Below are 21,764 nucleotides of genomic sequence, written 5' to 3'. Positions count from 1 at the left end.
GCAAAACTAAAAAAAAGATAGTGTTAGATTGAAAATTAAAGGAATTCTGCATGCGTCAAAGCATCCATATGTGAATATATGCATGGGAATAATAAATATTTGATATCATATTGTTTCCTTTTATTAAGAGCCCTTTTTCATGGCTGAAAGGAATCACAGTGCAAACGGAAGTTTGACCATCCCAAAGAAGTCAGCAAGAAGTATCCCAGAGGCGTGATCTCTTCAGCCCTCGAAAGTGCTCCATTGGAGAATGTGATTTATGACACACCCTTGGAGGAGGGGGAGAAACAGAGTCACAGTTGGGCCATAAATTACATGGGGCAGAGCTGACTTCACTTGTGTACATGCCAACATGTTGCTCCTAATAAATAACTGTATTTCTTTTTAAACTTGGATTGGTTTAATTGGGCTTCAGTGACCTTGATGAAAAGACAATAATTTACAGAGTCTTGAACTGTAGTGATCCTTCTTATCCACACGTTACTTTTCCCAAGCTCTTATTACTTCTGTGCTGATTTTTGTGTGTGAACATCGTGAAGTTATTAGCAACAGTTATTCTACTGAAACCTTTAACTGGGATGTCAGGAGGAGTATCAACGTTCTTTTGCTGGCATGCATGGAATATAAATTTAGTTTTATTTTCTCCTCGTGGCGAATAGCAACAGACGTTCTGGCTGCCTTCAGCACAGGAGATGCTAATGCATTTTTCTTGTGGGCAAAACCGAAGCAGATTCAAGGTTTTTGAGGTAGCTACTTGTTTTGTTGGCTCACATGTTCATCGTTCTGTTTCTCTTCATGCCCCTTTGCTGCTTCTTGATGTTGCAGGGGGAACTTGCAGGTTGACATTTTTAAAAAGTGGAATTGTAAAGGATCGGGACTGAATTGCCTACAACCATGATATCTGGCACCAGGCCTGATAGATTCACACATTGCATTTTGACAGAGCCGTAGATTTTCAAAACATTCTAACGGTTTGGTCAGCAATCTTTAAAATGACATTTAAAGCATTTGGAGTGAATCTCCTAGTTGCTGGGAAACAGGCAGCCACAAGAGATGAGAGATCAGAAATGGCATAAAATAGCAGATATGGGATATACTGAGCTTTTGTTGTGTTTGAGTCATAAGTTCCAAAATGTGCTAAAACTTGAGTGGTTTTGTAGCCTTATTCTTAACAGGAAATGCTACACCTGGCCGAGGCATGGCCAAGATTGGTAATCTAGTCTTACTGTTTTCATATATTTCTGAAAAGTATTATGAGAAATCCTTGTTCAGCTAGAGCTGGCTGAGCAGTTTTTCTGGACCCATCTGGTTTTAACCGTGCTGTATTTATGACTGTAACAGAATATAAAATGAAATGGTCAAGAGCATGAATTAACAAACGAAAGGAAGGAAAAACAGATATATTGCATGACTGCAAAACAAAGAGAAAGGAAAAGACTATACTAGATTTGAACAAAGGTAGTCTGATCTCAAGAGGAGACTGAAAGCTAGTAAGAGCAAATTTTTTGCATGCCAAACTGGCAATAATGCTGGTAGCAACCCACCCCTGATCTCCACTGAGACACATAGAGAACCTCAGAAGAACATTAGTTGGTTGGTTTTCTAGAGATGCCCTTTGCAGCCAGAATTGGGGTAGCTGCTCCTTCAAGGTACCTGGAACTTTGGAAGACTTGATCAGTTACTCACTGTTGCCAGGATAAACAGCAAAGCGAAATTTGCTAAGGTTTGTCATCAGGTTTCACTTAGTTCATTTCCAAGTTCCGTAGAAGAAAGCAGAGGGAGATTGCAAAGAAGATCACCTAATTAAAACATAAAAAGAAAAGAGCAGAGGTATTTTAGGGATGGCAAGGAGAAAGTCAGAATTAATCCTTTGAAGGTAAGGGCAATTTTAACCATTGGAAATCTATCCTAGCATTTCCTTCTTCTGACTTTTGAATTCAATTCTTTCAACATTTTTTATGCCAGCAATAGGAGTAGAAATTTATACTAAAAAAATCCTAGAATGGGAAAGAATCTCAACCAAAACAATAATTATTTATTTGGAAATTACTTTACTGTATAAGCTGCCCCATAGCCCTCCCTTCTTACAACCATGTAATCCCTTAATTTGGGGTAGAGTCAGGGATGGAGCTGAATGTTTACTAGCTGGATTCCCTTCCTGATGCCATGTGGAGGTCGGTATTGTTTCTTTGCACCCTAGGAGAGAAATATCTGTCGCTACCTAGGATTGAACTCTCAACCTTCCGAGTGGGAAGCTAGCATCTTCAACACTACTATGTTATCTATATGCATAGATAAATTAGACTTCTTCAATTTGTTGGACTGTAACTCAACTATTCCAAAGTGGAGACAGAAATATATTGGAAATGCAGGTTGGGAATCATGGGATTGGAATCTGAAATATAAAGAATATAGAATATAGACTAACAGAGTTGAAGGGACCTTGAAGGTCTTCTAGTCCAACTCCCTGCTTAGGCAGGAAACCCTACACCACTTCAGACAAATGGTTATCCAACATCTTCTTAGAAACTTCCAGTATTGGAGCATTCACAACTTCTAGAAGCAAGTTGTTCCACTCATTAATTGTTCTAACTGTCAGGAAATTTCTCCTTAGTTCTAAGTTACTGCTCTCCTTGATTAGTTTCCACCCAATTGCTTCTTGTTTTACCCTCAGGTGCCTTGGAGAATAGTTTGACTCCCTCTTCTTTGTGACAGCCTCTGAGATGTTGGAACACTGCTATCATATCTCCCCTACTCCTTCTTTTCATTAAACTAGACATACCCAGTTCCTGCAACCGTTCTTCATATGTTTTAGCCTCCAGTCCCCTAATCATCTTTGTTGCTCTTCTCTGCACTCTTTCTAGAGTCTCAACATCTTTTTTACATCATGGCGACCAAACCTGAATACAGTATTCCAAGTGTGGCCTTACCAAGGCATTATAAAGTGGTATTAACACTTCATGTGATCTTGATTCTATCCCTCTGTTTATGCAGCCTAGAACTGTGTTGGCTTTTTTGGCAGCTGCTGCACACTGCTGGCTCATATTTAAATGGTTGTCCACTAGGACTCCAAGATCCCTCTCACAGTTACTACTATTGAGCAAGGTATAGCAAATGTTGAAGACTGATAGATGACTGCCTATTTTCCTCACTACGAACTGCATGCATCACTACAGGCATCCAGCTGGAGAAAATTGTTCTTAATTTAGAGCAGATTCTTTGCATGTATCAGATTGGTGCATTTAATCTAGCATTTGAAGTACTGATCTGAATAATCTTTCATTGCATTGGGGTATGTGATATTATTATTTTTTAAATACCAAGTAACATTTGGTAAAGGAAAGAGTGATTTAGTGATATAACGATGTGAGATTCCCCATTGAAATGATCCCTTGGAAACAATGTTTTCTGGGAGCATTTCAGAAAGATCCAATAAGCAATTTAGAAACTGTTAGACAGAATTCTGCCAGTTGGTCAAAATGAGAATTATGTTGGCTTTATCAGGATTCACTGAATTAGGTTTCAAATTGCATGTGTATTTATGGACAAACATTTTAATTGGGATGTCAGTTAGCCAATGACCTTTAGCTAAACATCATAAGACCTGTCACTTCTAATTTCCTCCAGCAGTTTTACAAATAACGGTTGTGTGTGAACCACCAGATATAACAGCCTAGTGTCCTCCATAACAACAGCACACAGCACCCAATTGTCATTAATTTTCATGTTGATAAAATGCAAATTGTTTTCATCATTCCCTAGTTCATTACACATTTTTATTATGGCAGTACCATAATACTGAGCTAGTGATTCGAATCTTACAATTGGCTCACAAAATGTTACGTTATTATCATTCTTGCAATAATCCCATAATAGTGTCATTGTGTTTGTGTCTATATATGTACTAAGGGTAAAATACTTTGTGTGCCAGCTCCATTCAGAATCTACTAAAATTCAAAATAGTGCAAAGAAATGTAGGTATAATAAGCAATAGAGCAGAAAGGCTCTAGGATTCTCTTTAAAAAGACAGTGCAGTCAGAATGGAGTTAAACCCAGAAAATGAATAATAAGAGGAAAGTCAAAGCATTTGGCCAAATTCTGATTTGCAGAAGCAAACTCATCATTTTAAAAGGCTTCTGGCAACCTCACCATTTAAAAAAAAATGACAACAACCTTAAGGATTCAACCTTCTTATGACTCATGGAAAGCTGATCATGAGATGCAGAAAGAAAATTAAAATGTGCTTTCTCTGGTAATGAGGGATTTGTTGAAGGCGTTAACCTTTTCTAGTTCCACGGTGTACACAATGCTGAAATGGTGAACAGAATAACCTCTGCTAAAACTGAAACCCATATATATATGGGTTATATTTGTGCTGATAAATAAATAAATAAATTATATATATATATATATATATATATATATATATATATATATATATATATATATATATATATATATATATATATATATATATATATATATATATATATATATATATATATATATATATATATATCTGATAAGTGCTATCATAAAACAGTTGTGAGGGATGAGTGCAGAAGTGGGTTGCCAATTTTTCTACTACAGGTTCGGGTGAGCTCCCACACGCGTGGTGCTTCTGCACATGCGCAGAAGCATCTGTGCATGCGCAGAAGCATCTGAGTGGGTGGGCGGAGCCTCCCGTCGCCACTTCTACTGATCCGCCTGATCTGGGCCAAACCGGCAGCAACCCATCTCTGGATGGGTGGGGTACCCAATTAAAATTCACTCATTGGATGACAAATGAGGCAGGTATATACGAAGACAGAGGCATCCATGGGAGGGGCATCAGAAAATCAACCACATAATGCAAACTCCATGCTTTTTTAATTTGCTGATTGCATATAAAAAGGGGTAGGGCTTTGATTATGCTGTTGAGGTCCTCATCTTGACTTGTGTTCTCTACCCTACAGGCTCCGATTGAAGGACTAGTAACTTTTCTAAGAGCCTTGTACAAGCAGAGAAAGGGGTGAAGTGAAAAGGCCTAATGCTGGCAAAATTAAAACAGAAACAACATCCCCCCTCAATAACCCATGGGTCTCTATTGCAAATAGAAAACCATAAAAAACAATTCTATTAACTCATAGTTTGTCATTCCAATTTCACAGGAGGCTAGCCAGTTAATTTCCCTAAATCACACAAATGGATTCAAATTAATCAAATTAATTTAATCCTCCAAATAAAAAAAATTCATCCTCAAGTCAATTTCCCATTAATTCGTTACCCAAATGAATTTGTGTTCATTTATCTCTCAGTTAACTCCCATTTCTACTCTACTCTGTCAAACTTTTTGACTCTTCCCATTTCTTCCTTTCTAGCTTTGAATCCCTAGCTTAGCACAAATCCATCCTTTTATCTCCATGGATCTTGTCAGGTGCAAGTAATTGGGAACAAGAGTTAAGTTCAAAGCACTAAAGGTTTATTACATGCTACCTATACACAAGAATCTGGTCTACTAATGGTCAAGCCAAATTGGTGCTAGATAAGAGTCAATGGAATTCATGGGGGAAGCTGGATTTGGATTTCTGGTGGCTGCACTGCAATTCCAAACTGTTGATGCATTTAACCTCGCCCCCAGGGTCATCCGGATCATCTCCTACAGATCTTTACTCTATCCATACAATCGACTTTCGACCATTTCTGGAGCAGGGTGTGCATGTTAAACAAAAATGCCCATATTCTGGACAGAGACAACCACTGATTTGAAAGAGCGATCAAAGAGGCCATCTGTATTAAGATTGATCAGCCCTCTCTCAACAAAAGCTGAAGTAAGATCATAAGCACACTTGCAGTTTCACTTAGCAACTGTTTCATTTAAGGATAGATGAAAGAAATGTCCTTCTGGGTTCGGCTCCAAGTGGGGGAAAAGACACTGGAGACATGGAGGCTGCTTGGAAAGAAGGTTTATTGGTGGACAGGACCACATGGCTTGAGCCCTGAACAGAAAAGGTGATCACACGCTTCAATATTGGTGGAGAAGAGAGAAGGAAGGACTGAGATGCTGAGTCCCTGGTTTTATGCCCTCCCTGGCCTTTGATCTTGATCTTGTATTCTGATTGGTTGCCAGACTCCCATGGGGGCAACTCTCTAGGCTGCATTTTGAATCCAGGTTTGGTTGAGTTCTCAGATGCCATGTGGTGAGTTGGGTAAAGGGCCAATATTATCATCCCATCCCCCTGGAGGTGGAGAACTCTTTATTATGCAAAGGGACTAGCTTGGCCTTCTTAATGGCCCATTGACAAAGTGGGGATGGGCAGGAAGCTACAGGCAGCTATTCTGTCTTTTAAAACATGTTTCTTTCTTTTCACATCCAGAGAAATATTCTGCTTTTTCAATATTTCCTAGGATATTTCATTTTTCTGGGAGAGCGTTGGGTGATAACTTCCTACAGGATCAAGTTACCAATCCCAATTGTTTCCTCTATATATGGAAAACCTTTACCAGACAAACATGCCTAGAGCCATAGTAATTCAACTCCTCGTAGCAATAACACTTAGACTTATATATAGCCGCTTCACAGTGCTTTATAACCCTCTCTGAACGGTTTACAGAGTCAGCCTATTGCCCTCAACAATTTGGGTCCTCATTTTGCTCACCTTGGAAGGGTGGAAGGCTGAGCCAACCTCGAACCTGGTGGGATTTGAACTGCCAAATTGCAGGCAGCTGGCAATCAGCAGAAGTGCAGTACTGCACTCTAACCATTGCGCCACTGAGGCTCATAACATGTCTTTTCCAATTTGAGTTGAAGTTGTTGGGATCAAATTATGGAAATTTGACCTCATTGGCAAAAAAGACAACAAAATTAATAGACTTTATATATAACCAGCAACCAGTTTCTAGTACAGGTTTACAGTACCATGTTTGATATATAGCAGGGAAATGGAAAATAGATTTAGATTGTAAATCCTCTAAAATTGCCATTTTGCTAAATGGCCCTTTTGGGGCCTATACAATAACCGGGCACAGGTTTTAGCTGTAAATAAGTTAGATTATCAGTAAATCTACCCAGGCAATGTTGACAGACTGTGAGTCATTTTATAAAACATCTCCTAAACTCTAATTTCCTGTTCTTCATTTCCAGGTCTGGTAGCTGCCATGAAAAAAACAGAGCAAAGATTAATCAGCCAGAATCTCCCAGCATAATTTTTCATGGCATTTTGTATGAAAATAGACAAACTGGAAGTGCCATGTGGAATGCATTACCCTTCGTTGTTATATTGGATTCGAGCAAAAGGAAAGAAGCAGAATTGAGCATTTGGCCTCATTAACTTCTAGTAGAACAATTCTAACCCCTTCGAATATCTATCCTAGATTAATTTCATTGGAGATTCAAGCGCCTCTAACTGATGATGGTGTCACTACAATAGTGAATTTATGCAAAATGTACTATTTTTCCTCATTGTGCCAGCATCAACCAGCACATCATCATATATTTGTGTCCCTTCCTGTATCTTTCAGGGATGCAGCTTTTGTTAGCAGCCTGACTGATTCCTGGCATTATCATATTTCTTCCTGTCCTGTGGGTGAGCTTTCTTGTAATATGGAGATTCATTATCTCGTGTTCTTATTCTTATTGTATTCTGCCTGCCTTCCTGTACAAGTTCAGAGCTTAGCTAACTTTTAATGAGATGGTAGTATCCTAGGTACTCGGTGGCTCAGTGACTGAGCTTGCCGATCAGAAAGGTCGGCAAACTATATACATGGAAGATGGAATTTTTGGTATTAAATATTATGGATGTTTAGCTAAAACAGGATATGAGGATTTGATGTTAATGGAGGATTTTACAAACAAGTAAATGAAATGCTAGCATGTGGTTATGGATTAAATCTTTGGCATAGTTAAGGATGAAAGATGTTTAAATAACGGTAGTCAACTAAAAGTGGAGGTATGATGATGTCAATATGGTAAACATTTGAGTTAAGATATTTGAATTAATATGAATTAATGGAAGAGATGCACCAAAACATGTTGTAACCAGCTGATATACTTTTTTATAATATATACTTGTGGTTTTTTTCCCCTTTTTTTTTCCCTGCCTCGTTTTTGTTTTTTGTCTTTTTTGTGTTTTGATTTTTTCTTTTCCCACTGGTGTGGGCATGTGTTGTTTATGTAACAAAATAAAAAAATCTAATAAAAAAGAAAGGTTGGCAGTTCGGCGGCTCAAATCCCTAGCGCCACGTAACAGAGTGAGCTCCCTTTACTTGTCCCAGCTTCTGCCAACCTAGCAGTTCGAAAACACGTTAAGATGCAAGTAGAAAAATAGGAAGGTAACAGCGTTTGGTTAGGTTGGCAGAGCCTGGGACAAGTAACAGGAGCTCACTCCGTTATGCAGCACTACGGGTTCAAACTGCCGAACTGCCGACCTTTCTGATCGACAAGCTCAGCGTCTTAGCCACTGAGCCACCGCGTCACTTCTGGTGAGATTAGGATTGCTTCATTTTTATTTCTAACCCTCCTTCCTCCCCCTTAGAGTTCATATAATACCATATATTGAATTACAAAAGTTAAAGCTATATGGAGCTAGCAAAACAATAAAAGAAACCCATGACAACGATGATGAAAAAGGCTTCAGGTGACAAAGCAGCTTTGTCCCAGTTTTCTTTCTTTTAAGGATGACACAAGCAGGCAGACGCACATCAAGCTGCATTACAAAAAGGGCTTTATTGTTCCAATGCATACAAAACACCCTGGATGCTCATATACTGAAGGCAGTGGTTTCCCAACTGGGCCACTATCAAACCCTCGTCCTGTTATATTTCTAACAGTGGTCATTCTATTTTAACTTAGTTTATTTTCCTTAGACTTCAGTTTTTAACCTTGAAACTTTCTTTGTAGTTAATAAATACTTTTCCTTGCCTGAACACTGTGTCCTTCACTTCGGCCTCCCTGCTCTTCCTCCTCCTTGATTACTTACCTCTAATTAATGCTTTCTTAACTCTCCCATCATAGAATAACAGAGTTGGAAGGGACTTTGAAGGTTCTTGTAGTCTAACCCCCTGCTTAGGCAGGAAACCCTACACCACTTCAGACAAACGGATAGCCAACATCTTCTTTAAAATAGCCAGTGTTGGAGCATTCACAACTTCTGGAGACAAGTTGTTCCATTGATTAATTGTTCTAAAGTCAGGAAATTTCTCCTTTGTTCTAGGTTGCTTCTCTCCTTGATTAGTTTCCACCCATTGCTTCTTGTCTTGCTCTCAGGTGCTTTGGAGAATAGTTTGACTCCATCTTCTTTGTGACAGCCTCTGAGATGTTGGAAGACTGCTATTGTGTCTCCCCTGGTCCTTCTCTTCACAAGACTAGACATACCCAGTTCCTGCAACCGTTCTTCATATGTTTTAGCTTCCAGTCACCTAATCATCTTTGTTGCTCTTCTCTGCACTCTTTCTAGAGTCTCAACATCCTTTTTACCTTGTGGCAACCAAATCTGGATGCATTTTATAACGTAGATGTTATTGTTTTTAATCCATCTCCCCTATCCCCCACCAGTTTTGTTTCTCACAAGTCAATGCAGCTAGTCCTCAAGTTATGAACATAATTGAGCCCAAAATTTATAAGTGCTAAGTGAAACACTTGTGAAGTGAGTTTTGCCCCATTTTACAATTTTTCTTGCCACAGTTGTTAAGTGAATCATTGCACTTGTTAAGTTAGTAACCCAGATCTTAAGTGAATCTGGATTCTCCGTTGATTTTGCTTGTCAGAAGGTTGCAAATGCTGATCAAATGACACTGCAACAGTCATAAGTATGAACAAGTTGCCAAGCATCTGAATTTTGATCATGTGACCACAGGGATGCTTCAATGGTCGCGCGAAAAATTGTCCTAAGTCACTTTTGTCAGTGCTGTTGGAACTTAAAACGGTCACTAAATGAACTTTTGTAAGTCAAGGACTACATGTAGTTCTTTCTTCCAATTTCTCCTTTCAAGCACCTGGATTGGAGGTTGGTTCTCCCAACAGAATAGCAGTCCTTCTGTCCTCTTTTTTTTGGTTTAACCTTCTCTCCCAAAGATGCTTTTTTTCAAAAGGCAACTGGGCTTTCTGGTTTTTCTTTGAAGATGTTTCGCTTCTCATCCAAGAAGCTTCTTCACCTCTGAGCTGAAGCGAAATGTCTTCAAAGAAAAACTAGAAAGCCCAGTTGCCTCTTGAAAAAAAGCATCTTTGGGAGAGAAGGTTAAACAAAAACAAAAAAAGCATCTTTGGGACAACTGTGCCCTGGATGACTGACAATCTCCATAACCTTCTCTCTTCTTCCAATGGATATGGTGGGAATTTTCCAATGGGTAAATCTCCCCCCCCACCCGAATCTTCTTAACTAGCCTCCTTCATCTTGTCCTAGTGCTGGGTAGATTCCACACAACCGATGCACAGGTCCTTCTTCTGCACATTTCATAGGAACTCTCACTACTGTTAGGTAAGCTCCCCATTGGGAGAGCAAGCGTGAGAGTTGTGTTGGAGAACACACAAACCAGCATACAGAGACACTGCAGTTTTACTTTCGTCGAAATAGAGGTATCAGAGTCCATCAAACAGTCCAAGTCATCAACGTCTTTCAGTTAAGGGATAATCCAAATAACATAGTCCATAATCATACAAACAGTCTGGTACTCAAAGTTTGCTAGCAGTTGCAAAACTTACAATAGCTCAAGGCACTTTCTAACAGCCAGCTTCCAAAAAACACTCAGATCAGATCAGCCCAGCATCTAACAAACAGAGAGCTAACAGTCGTTCTGGCTCCCTCTTATGGCCAATTGAGGAAAACAGCAACCAATCACATTTTACAGTGTGATTTAAAGAAACAGGTATAGCATTGTTACATGATTTATATATTGCCAACCCAACCGTTAGATTATATTCCTAACAACTACTTTAAATGGATTCTGCATATTACAGGTTTTGGGGTTGGGGAGGCATAACTGCCCTGTTTTTTCCTTCTCCCCCGCGTTGACCTTCCCTTTACAGCTTCTCTTCCCCTGTCACCTACACACACTGATGTCTCCCACAGTCTCCATTCCTAAACTCACCTCTTCATTCTCCTTCTTTTAGAAAAAACTTTCTGAGTCTTGCTAGATTTCACATGCTTTATGACTGTGATGGAAGACCTATGGCACGCGTGCCACAGGTGGCATGCAGAGCCCTTTCTGTGGGCACGCAAGCCGCCACCCCAGCTCAGCTCCACCGCGCATACGCATGTGCCTCTTACCGGCCAGATGATTTTCGGGTCTGTGCCGCACATGCATGGAGGGGTACATGTGGGAGATGCTCGTGCATGCACATGTGGGGGAAGAGGGGAGAATGGGAGAGGGTCTCAGGAGGCTGCCAGAAGGCCTACTTGGCCCAAAATGGGGCATAGGGTGCAGTGTTCCCCCCCACATGGCTCATTTTTGGTCCCAGGAGTTTGCAGGGAGGCCTACTAGGTCCAAAATGCGGCACAGGGTAGTCACGTGTGCATGTGCAGAGGGAGCATGTTCACAGTAAGGATCCCCTCTTCCAGTCCTACCTTTTAATGCATAGAGGTCAGAAAGACATGGCTGACAGCAATAGAAGACAGAGGACTGGAAATGAACAGAATTCCACTAACTTCCCCCCATGGATATGGGATAATCAGACTTAGATCAGAATAAATCTTGTGGAAAGAAGGTAAACCTCTTGAAGAGAGCTTAGGAGCAATTACACTTATCTCTCCTATATCTACCATAATCTTCAGAACAAACCACATCCTTACTCCACTTTGCTTGTTATTAGGTAAAGTTAAAGGTTCCCCTCGCACTTATATGATAATCATTCCTGACTCTAGGGGGCGGTGCTCATCTCCGTTTCTAAGCCAGCAGAGCCAGCACTGCCCAAAAACGTCTCCGTGGTCATATGGCCGGCATGACTAAATGCCAAAGGCACACAGAACACTTTATTACCTTCCCCCCAAAGGTGGTTCCTATTTTTTCTACTTGCATTTTACATGCTTTCGAACTGCTAGGTTGGCAGAAGCTGGGACAAGTAATGGGAGCCCACTCCATTACGCGGCGCTAGGGATTCGAACTGCTGAACTGCCGACCTTTCTGATCGACAAGCTCAGTGTCTTAGCCACCGAGCCACCACGTCCCCATCCTCACTTCACTTTGCTATTAGCTCTGTGTATATAATACCAATTTCCTAGATCCATATATGAGAAAACTCAGCTTTATAAAATCACAGAAAACCTACAAAGGGCCAAGAAAAAAGGAAATCAGAAAGAAGGAAGTGATAAGAATAACCTCCTAGACTTTTACATTCTATAATCATATTTTATACAATAGCCTAATTTAACACACTCCCCTGTTGGTCCTTTGCACACTCCGTTGAACAATTTTTTTTTTTACCTGCCCTGATTTTATGTGGCTGACAAACAATTCATTATTTTAAAATCAAACACTGGCAGTTTTTATTTCTTTTTTTGTTCCGTGCCAGAGGTCCTTGTTTCTCAGGTGGGTTCAAGTGCCATATCTCCTCCCTCTGGAAATGCAAATAGTACTGATCTTTTATATATTTTAAATTTTTAATTAACTAGATGCTGTCATTTCAATCTAGTGAATCCCACTAGGTGATAAAAGGGAATGTAGCTATGGAAACTAAATCTGAACCAAAAGGCATCAGTTGCAGGAAAACAGAAAGTAGAATTTAGTTCAGGAGAAGGGCAGCTATGGCAACTTTACATCCCGTCAACCTGAGTGGGCTTAGGAATTCTGGGAGTTGAAGTCCATGACTTGTGAAGGTGACCTACTTCAAGTCTGACCATAGTCATAGATCATGATATATCATTGACATTTTCAACCCACCCAACTATTCTTTCACCGGTCTGGTTTTTCTGTTTCTTTTACAATAAATTCATTTGTTTGTTTGCATAGGAAGTCCAAATGTCTTTGTATTTGGAGCTCCTATTCAAACAAATTTGCCAATCTCATTTTCACGTATAGACTTGGGTAACAAAAACGTCATGACATGCTATTGTTATATCTTTTAAAGCAATGGCTAACTGATTTAGAGAAATGGTCACCTAATTTAAGGTGGTTCTGACAAGTGTTGCCGGCATCTTCATATCCGGTCACATGGGCGGCAAGCCACTCCCATCTAGTCACATGGGCAGCAAGCCACTCCCACAAAGGAGGCCACACCCACAGAGTAGGTTCAAACAATTTGTGAAACCCACCACTGGCTTCTTGTCAGCCTTCTCCAAGATGTTGACCAACAGACATGCTGGATTTCAGCTCTCAACATTCCTATTTGATATTGAATGATGGGAAATGTCATATTCGGAGGATTCCAATTGTGGAGGAGGTAACATATTTACTTGCAATATTCACACCTTATTCATATATACATACTGGATTTCTGGGGCTACTGGACATCATGGAGAAAAGGTGCCCATGAAATTTTGTATGTTTATGATGCTACTATCTGAAGTTATTTCTAAGCAGGGAGGATTGTGCAGATAAATCTGCAGTTTATTCCCCATTTGTAAGCCACCGTCTGCTTCTTTTCTCCCAAAGCTCTTGTTCTGTTGTGGGCAAGTCACACTTTCTGAATATTCAAGGCACAATATTTTGTCCTTTCAAACCTTCCCACAGATACGATGCTTACTTCCCACAGTGCTTGTTATCTGTTTGTCGCTTGTTTATGATAGCTGCTCCAGTCCCTTTGTTACATCACATTTCTCCTTTCAAAAATAAATGCAATTAAAACACAGGCAATTAGACAGACGTACAAAAAGACAATTATTACAGAACAGATTGAATTATGCCAATCAGTTGCACATATGAGATTTCTGCCTTTTACACTGGTGACATTCTGGCTCCAAACTGTTTCTCCTTCATGCCACTCAAGTTGACGGCAAGGAGGGGGGGGGAGCTAGCAGGCACATCCATCATTTATTTATTTATTTATTTAGTTTGTCACTCATGTACAAGATAACAGGAATAAGAATAAACATGAACACAGGAACTGGGTACAAATAAAGGGGGGCAGTAGGACAGGGACGTTAGGCACGCTGGTGCACTTATGCACGCCCCTAACAGACTTCTTAGGAATGGGGTGAGGTCAACAGTAGACAGTCTAAGGTTAAAGTTTTGGGGGTTTGAGGATGTAACAATGGAGTCGGGTAGAGCATTCCAGGCATTGACCACTCTGTTGCTGAAGTCATATTTTCTGCAGTCGAGTTTGCTGCAGTTGAGTTTGTATCTATTGTGTGTTTGTGTATTGCTGTGGTTGAAGCTGAAGTAGCCATTGACAGGTAGGACACTGTAGCAGATAATTTTGTGTACTACGCTTAGATCAGACCATAGACAGTGTAGTTCCAGGTTGTCCAAGCCCAAAATTTCAAGCCTGGTGGCATAAGGTATTCTGTTGCGAGCAGAGGAGTGGAGGACTCTTCTTGTAAAATACCTCTAGACTCGCTCAATTGTATTAATGTCCAATATACAATACCGATTCCAGACAGATGAGCTGTATTCAAAAATTGGTCTAGCAAATGTTTTGTATGCCCTAGTTTGCAGTACAATATTATTGGAGAAGAAGCTTCACAAGATTAGGTTGACAACTCTCAATGCCTTTTTGGCAATGCTGTTACAGTAAGCTCTGGAGCTTAGATCATTTGATATGAGTACTCCAAGGTCCTTGACAGAGTGGGGGTCATCTATGAGGTTGTATCCACCTACCTTGTATTTGGTGTTCTTCTTCTTTTGTTTGCCAATGTGTAAGACAGAGCATTTGTTGGTTGCATTTCTCAATTTCGTAACTGAGAGTTTCTTCTTGCTACTAGTTGTCCTGTTGAGAAAAGATTTTTGCCCTTACCAAAGCAAAAGGCTAGATCTCTTTTTATGGTGGTTTCATTTTCATGGAAAGAACACCACCTATTCTTCTTCTCCCCTCCCCCAGCCCCAAAAGCTGATTAGAAAGTTAGGGGAATCAGCCCCAAAAGCTGATTAGAAAGTTAGGGGAATGGCTTTATCTCTGGAGGCATTTAAGAAGAGATTGGACAGCTGTGTCAGCATTCCAAATATCATGCCGAATTAAATCAGAGTCCAAGGCAAAGCTATCCTTAAAGTTCCAATTTAATAAGACAGACATGTTGGCATCGTACTGTGGAATCCCAATTCTGGAAGTTACATCGGATTCCAACCCAGTTAAAAGTTCATGATCTTGTCCCCACATCCACAAATCCATCACATGGTTCAATCTTCTTCTTCCACGCTGGCATCTCCACCCAACTGGTTCCGGTCAGGTGCAGAGGTGTGGAGACAAAAGATGACCTTGGGCTTCTAGAAAAGAATGACAACAACACATTCCACAATTCTACTCCTTTCTATTCCCCCCTCCCAACTACTACACTAATGAAACAGCATAATGAAATAAGAGAGAGTGTGGCAGGCCAAAGATCCTAAAAGTGATATAACTGCAGGCCTGACAAGCTACTTGTCTGAAATGGTATAGAGCAGAAGTGTCAAACTCAAGGCCCCCAGGCCAGATCCAGCCCACAATGTGGTCAGATCTGGCCGGCACGGCTGTCCTGGCAATGGTAAGGGGCTGGCCTGCGTTGCTTCAGGCCAGACCATGCCCTCATGGCGCATGCACACAGGAGGCAGTGGGGGCATGCACACACAGGCCAGGCCCACCCCATCCCGCAACTAATTATCTCTGCGCCTGAATTGATTGAACTATAGGGTTATTTCTTTTTCACCCTGCCAAATCAGATTTAGATGACATCATTTCTGAAATAAAGAAGCAACAAGTCTTGATTTTATTTGTTCACTGAGACCATATTAGTAAGTCCCAGGAGGTGACATTTTGCTGAATTTGGAGAAGGTCTACTATTTCAGATCACTTACTATGCCATAGTTCTGCTAAGCTGACACTTGTAGATGATGGCTGAGTCAGTCCAACCTCATTTAACTCATATAAAATAACCCTAAATGGCCTTTTTGGCAGCTGTGCTAAGGCTGGCAAAGTCAGGTATATCACGAGAATGTCTTTGCAGCAAAAATTGGAATAGGATGTTTTCAATTTTCTGGTCTCTAAGATAAACTCTCCTAAGGGTACTTGTTGGGCAATGATGTGTGAGTTAAAGAATCCATTGTTCCATCACTGACAATGGGACGAAGCAGGAGCTGAATAAGGAATCTGAAGAATTAAAAGCTACAAGATGTTATGGTCTCCGTAGCCAGGAATACCGAAGACTTATAGATTCCATCTATATTTTTATAAATGCATATGCAGGTTTGAGGGACGCAGTGGCTCAGTGGCTAAGATGCTGAGTTTGTCGATCAGAAAAGACGGCAGTTCGGCAGTTTGAATCCCTAGGGCCAGGTAACAGAGTGAGCTCCTGTTACTTGTCCCAGCTTCTGCCAAAAGCACATTAAAAATGCAAGTAGAAAAAATAGGAACCACCTTTGGTGGGAAGGTAACAGGGTTCCATATACCTACAGCATTTAGTCATACAACTGAACACTGCATTCAGTTTTGGTCACCACAATGTAGAAAAGATGTGGAGATTCTAGAAAGAGTGCAGAGAAGAGCAACAAAGATGATTAGGGGACTGGAAACATATGAAGAACGGTTGCAGAAACTGGGTATGTCTAGTTTAATGAAAAGAAGGACTAGAGGAGACATGATAGCAGTGTTCCAATATCTCAGGGGTTGCCACAAAGAAGGAGGAGTCAAACTATTCTCCAAAGCAGAACAGGGCAGAACAAGAAGCAATGGGTGGAAACTGATCAAGGAGAGAAGCAACTTAGAACTGAGGAGAAATTTCCTGAAAGTTAGAACAATTAATCAGTGAAACAGCTTGCCTCCAGAAGTTGTGAATGCCCCAACACTGAAAGTCTTTAAGATGTTGGATAGCCATTTATCTGAAATGGTATAAGGTTTCCAGCCTAGGCATGGGTTTGGACTAGAAGACCTTCAAGGTCCCTTCCAACTCTGCTATTGTAGATCACATGACCACAGAGATGTCTTCGGACAGCGCTGGCTCTTCGGTTTTGAAACAGTCGGGAATAACTAGCACATATGTGCGAGGGGAACCTTTACCTTTATGCAGATTTACAATTATAAATTTTAACTAATCTTTTAAAAAGACTTGCTTTATTCTCTCTCTCTCTGTGCCTCTTTCTCTGTTTCTCTCTCTCTACCACCCACTCCCCTCCTCATATCTTTGACTTCTTTACTAGCCCATGAAGTAATTTTCCTCTAGGCACAGCATGGAATTTTCAGCCAAAATCTCTCTATTTTGTCTTTGTCATTTTGACCTCAGCATTTCATTAAAGAGAGTGTTGTATTGGTGTGACTTAATTAAAAGTGTCCCCTAGAGTGACTTGATTTCCTATCCACCTATTTACCTTTCCCAGGAAGGTGTTTTCTATGCAATTAGCTGCTTGCAGGAAGAATTGTGGACATGGGAAAAGGAGGTCAAAAGAGCAGAATGTACATCAGATCTGAAAGTCCGTTTTAGCCCACACCATTCTACTGCTCCATTATTTATTCAGTCCCAGTGTTAAATGTGGTTTTTCATTCTGTAATGATGCAGCTGAGAATGCAGAGGGACACATTAACTAGAACTGAACTGACAGCTTGGAAAAATATGGACGATATTGCTGTTTAACTTTCTTTGAATGGTCTTGAACAATCTTTTTGATTTCTTCTTCAAGAGATATATCAAGAAAAGGGAAAACACACAATTCTATTTCAGATTTTTAATTCTGCTTTTGGCTGGTCTGTGGCAGATTTACAAAAGTAGATCAACATACTAGCTTGAGAAATGATATCTGGGGGAAGAAAGGAGAACGTGGGAAGATGAAAATGATCTATACAGAACTGTTAAATTAGAATATGCAGAACATTTATGGCAGGACCAAAATATGTAGTGACTACATCCAGAATCCAAAATATACCACTGTATTTTTCCTCCTCTGTTTCCAGAGCTGGCCTACGTAATTTTTGACATGCTGGTAACTAGGATGATTAAACAATAGATTTATCGATTTGGTATTTTCTTTTTCCATCATCAACAATTAGCATCATTTTGATTTGATTTTGATTTGACCTCTGTGCAGTTCAAGAGACTCTCAAGAGTCTATTGGAAAATTACAGCCTGTAATTTCCAATTTAGTTTTCACCCAACACACACCCAATCAATCTCTCTACCCAGATCAAAGCACATACGGTCCCAGATCAACGAATGTGCCGGTGCAAACATCAAAAACTGTTAACTGGCAAAACAGGATAAAAGGCAAAAGCAACAACAGGCAAGAATTTACATGGTATCTCTCTATCAAAAGGACCCAAAACTTTCCAAGCTGCTGGAAACAATACCACACATAATTAGCATAGACAGTCCCAAAGGATTCCAACCCAATGCGAAGGATTACAGGGTCATTAAAATAAAATAAAAATTCTTTATTGGCCAAGTGTGATTGGACACACAAGGAATTTGTCTCTGGTGCATAAGCTCTCAGTGTACAAACAAACAACAAAGTGATAAATCATAAGATACAATAGGAAAAGGTAATAGAAAAGATGAGAAAGATAGTAGTAACACAGCCCCCTACACAGGTAAATATCTTTAGGTATAAGACAGTGCTGGGGGAATTGGGTGTTTAGCACAAGGAAAAAGACTGTCTCTGTGTCTAGTTGTTTTGGTATGTGTTATGGCCCCGCAGGAGCCGTTGGAGCTGCCACCAGACTCCGACAGCGAGGGGCCCTATGAGTCGGCCCTGGAGGATGTGGAGGACCCAAGCAGGGCACAGAGAGACTGGTTGGCCAGCAGGTGGCGCTTGAGCCTTGGATCAATGGGGAGGAGACAAGGGAGAGTCATCCAGAAACCAACTGTGAGTTGTTCCAGGATGCACACCATTGAACAACTAAGTAATTACAGGAGGTAATTATGCTCAGCTGATGGTTATTAGGCTCCTCTCCAGACTATAAGAGACTGCTTATGCCACGCCCTTCTTGCAGAAGTCAACGCTTTGACTAAAGAGAAACAAACTTGGCAGGCTGGATTGTTGTTCCCGTTGTTCAGTTCCATAAAGCAGAATCCACAGATTCTCTGAATGTCAAAACCATGCAAGGATCTGTCAGTTCACAGACAGGCAAAGCAATTATTTTGTCATTGTTTTAATGGTAAGAATCGAGAGTCAAATAAGCATTTTCCTGGATAGATTGCTCCCTCAGTGAGCTGGGCTCAGCTCCCAGTAAGTATTACATTTAGCAGTATTTCCAGAGGGAGAAAGTGATTTCTTATAACTAAAAGCTGCTTCAATCAAGTTGCCAACCCCAACAGAAAAAGGGAAAGAGAAATGGCTATCAATGTTTCTTCAGCCTTATCGCAGCTCAAGGATTACAGCCGCTACTCCATCTAGGTTTGACGGCAGCTTTTTTCAAAAACTTATTTTCCCATCTTTCAGTTATTTATCATTGGAGTGCCAGGCAACTCGAATCTTACCTTTGGACCTATGATGGTTTTCACAACTAGGTTGTTGGCATGGTCCATCATTGGGAGGTTCAAATTGAGCAAGATGGTGAGACTACAACCGTCCATGATTTCAATTCCATGATGGGTTCTTTGCACAGTCAGCCAGATGTTGAGATTGGATTTGGCATTTTTGTCCTCCTAGTGAGTCCTTCCCAAAGACCTGGAATAGGCAGATGTGGATGTTTGATGGTGTTACAGGTATTGTTGCAGGATTAAGCTGTTCCGAATAAAGCTGCCATTTGCAATTGACTGATGATGAATTTGTCAATGCCAATGGGGTTCCTGTGGTACTCCAATTGTTCTGGGATTGCATCCAAGGAGTCCATTGATACCAACCTTTGCTTTCTTTCACCACAGTCACTCTATTTCTACTTGTATTTTGTTATATTCTCCAGTTCTTTCTATTTTCTAATATCATTTTATCAATTAGGAGCTGATCTTTTGTGCCCCTGCTCCTTCTTTTGTTGCCTTTTTGCTCTACTGGCAAGATGTTGTTTGTTTCCAAATAATCCATCATGTTATCTGCAATAATGCCTGTGAGTAATTTGAAGGTTGTTGGCAAGCATGTTATTGGTCTGTAGTTTTCAGATGTTGTTCCTTTAGTTGCATCTTTCTGAATCAAGTATGTTTTTCCAGTTGTCAACCATTCATCAATTTGGCCCTTTTGTAAAATTGCATGTAAACTGGTCAGATGTTTGAGCCAGAAACCATGTAGTTGGTCCTTTCCAGGTGATGTCCAATTCTTTACCTTTTTTACTCGATTTTTGACCATCTCAGTTGTTATTTCTAATACTTGCATTTGTTTGTTGCCAATGCTTTTCTCAAAGTCATGTATCCACTTTGCTTCCTTATTGTAGTCCTTTGCATTTTCCCACAATTCTTTCCAGAATTCAACTGTGGCCTGCTTTTCTGGTTTTTCACTTTTGGTGTCACCATTCACATTAAGACTTTGATAAAAACGCCGTTGGTCTGATCGAAATTGCTGGTTTTGTTTATATTGGATGATTCGTGCCTCATATCTTTCAATTTTTCTAGCTGTTGCTGTTATCCGCTGTTTTACAATCTCTACAGCTTCATTGATGTTTCTTGTATCCAATCTATATCTTCTGATTAGCCGATCTATGGTTTTGTTGTTTTTAAGCCGTTGCTCATGCATGTTCTTTAAGTTACTAGCATCTGCCCTTAATTTTTTTACTTTTTGTTCTAATCGGATTTTCCACTTTGGCTTTGATGCTTTTTCTGTTGTGTGACTAGGTACTTTGATTTTAATGCCTAGTTCATTAGTGACTATTACAGCTGCACTGTACATTAACTGGTTGTTGTTGTTGTTGTTGTTATTATTATTATTATTATTTAAACATGAAACTCAGTCAACTGAGCATTTAAACATGTGTCACAAATACCATTGACTTGTGCTAATGGTTGATATGGGTTGCTTCCAGTGTTCTAGGTATCAACCAAGTATCTTCTTAAAGTATATGATGTTCTGAGTAGTGCAGTTTTTTACAGTTCTGCTGGTATTATTGCAGGAAGCTGCAATTTATTGATGTGTTTTGTAAAATTCTTGGGCATGGTGCCAAGTGCCCCAATGACAATGGATATCACTGTTACATGTTTCATCCATAGCTGTGTAGGATGGCCAGGTTGCGATTATATACTTTATTCATTAAACATGAAACTCAAGTCAACTGAACATTTAAAAATGTGTCACAAATACCATTGACGGTTGCTAATGGTTGCTTCCAGCCTCCTAGGCCAGGTCGTGTTTATTATTATCCCTTTTATTCATTAAACTTGGTCAACTGAACGTTTAAAAATTATTATTATTATTATTATTATTATTATTATTATTATTATTATTATTATTATTATTATTATTATTATCGCAACAACAGAATTGTATCACAGTGGCCAGTTTTTTTGCCTGATTTGGCATTGATTACTAGTCGGGCCCCACTTATTATTATTATTATTATTATTATTATTATTATTATTATCATCATCATCATCAACAATAACATCATCACCACCACCATCATCATCATCGCGGGTATAACATGAATAAAGTGGATGGAGCTTCAATCATATGCTCATGGTCACCGTCTTGATTGTTTAACTCACTCTGTGGACAAAGCTGCAGTGGATCACATCTGCTATCAAAAAAAGTAAGTTGTACCGTGTACGGGCTCTGGGAAGTCGGGGGGGAAGGAGATGGGGTGTTAGGGGGGA

Source organism: Thamnophis sirtalis, unplaced genomic scaffold, assembly GCF_051295495.1.
Source record: "Thamnophis sirtalis isolate CommonGarterSnake01/CBP01778 unplaced genomic scaffold, rThaSir2_p1.2 scaffold_11, whole genome shotgun sequence".
Taxonomy (NCBI): domain Eukaryota; kingdom Metazoa; phylum Chordata; class Lepidosauria; order Squamata; family Natricidae; genus Thamnophis; species Thamnophis sirtalis.
Note: the sequence above shows the minus strand (reverse complement) of the source record.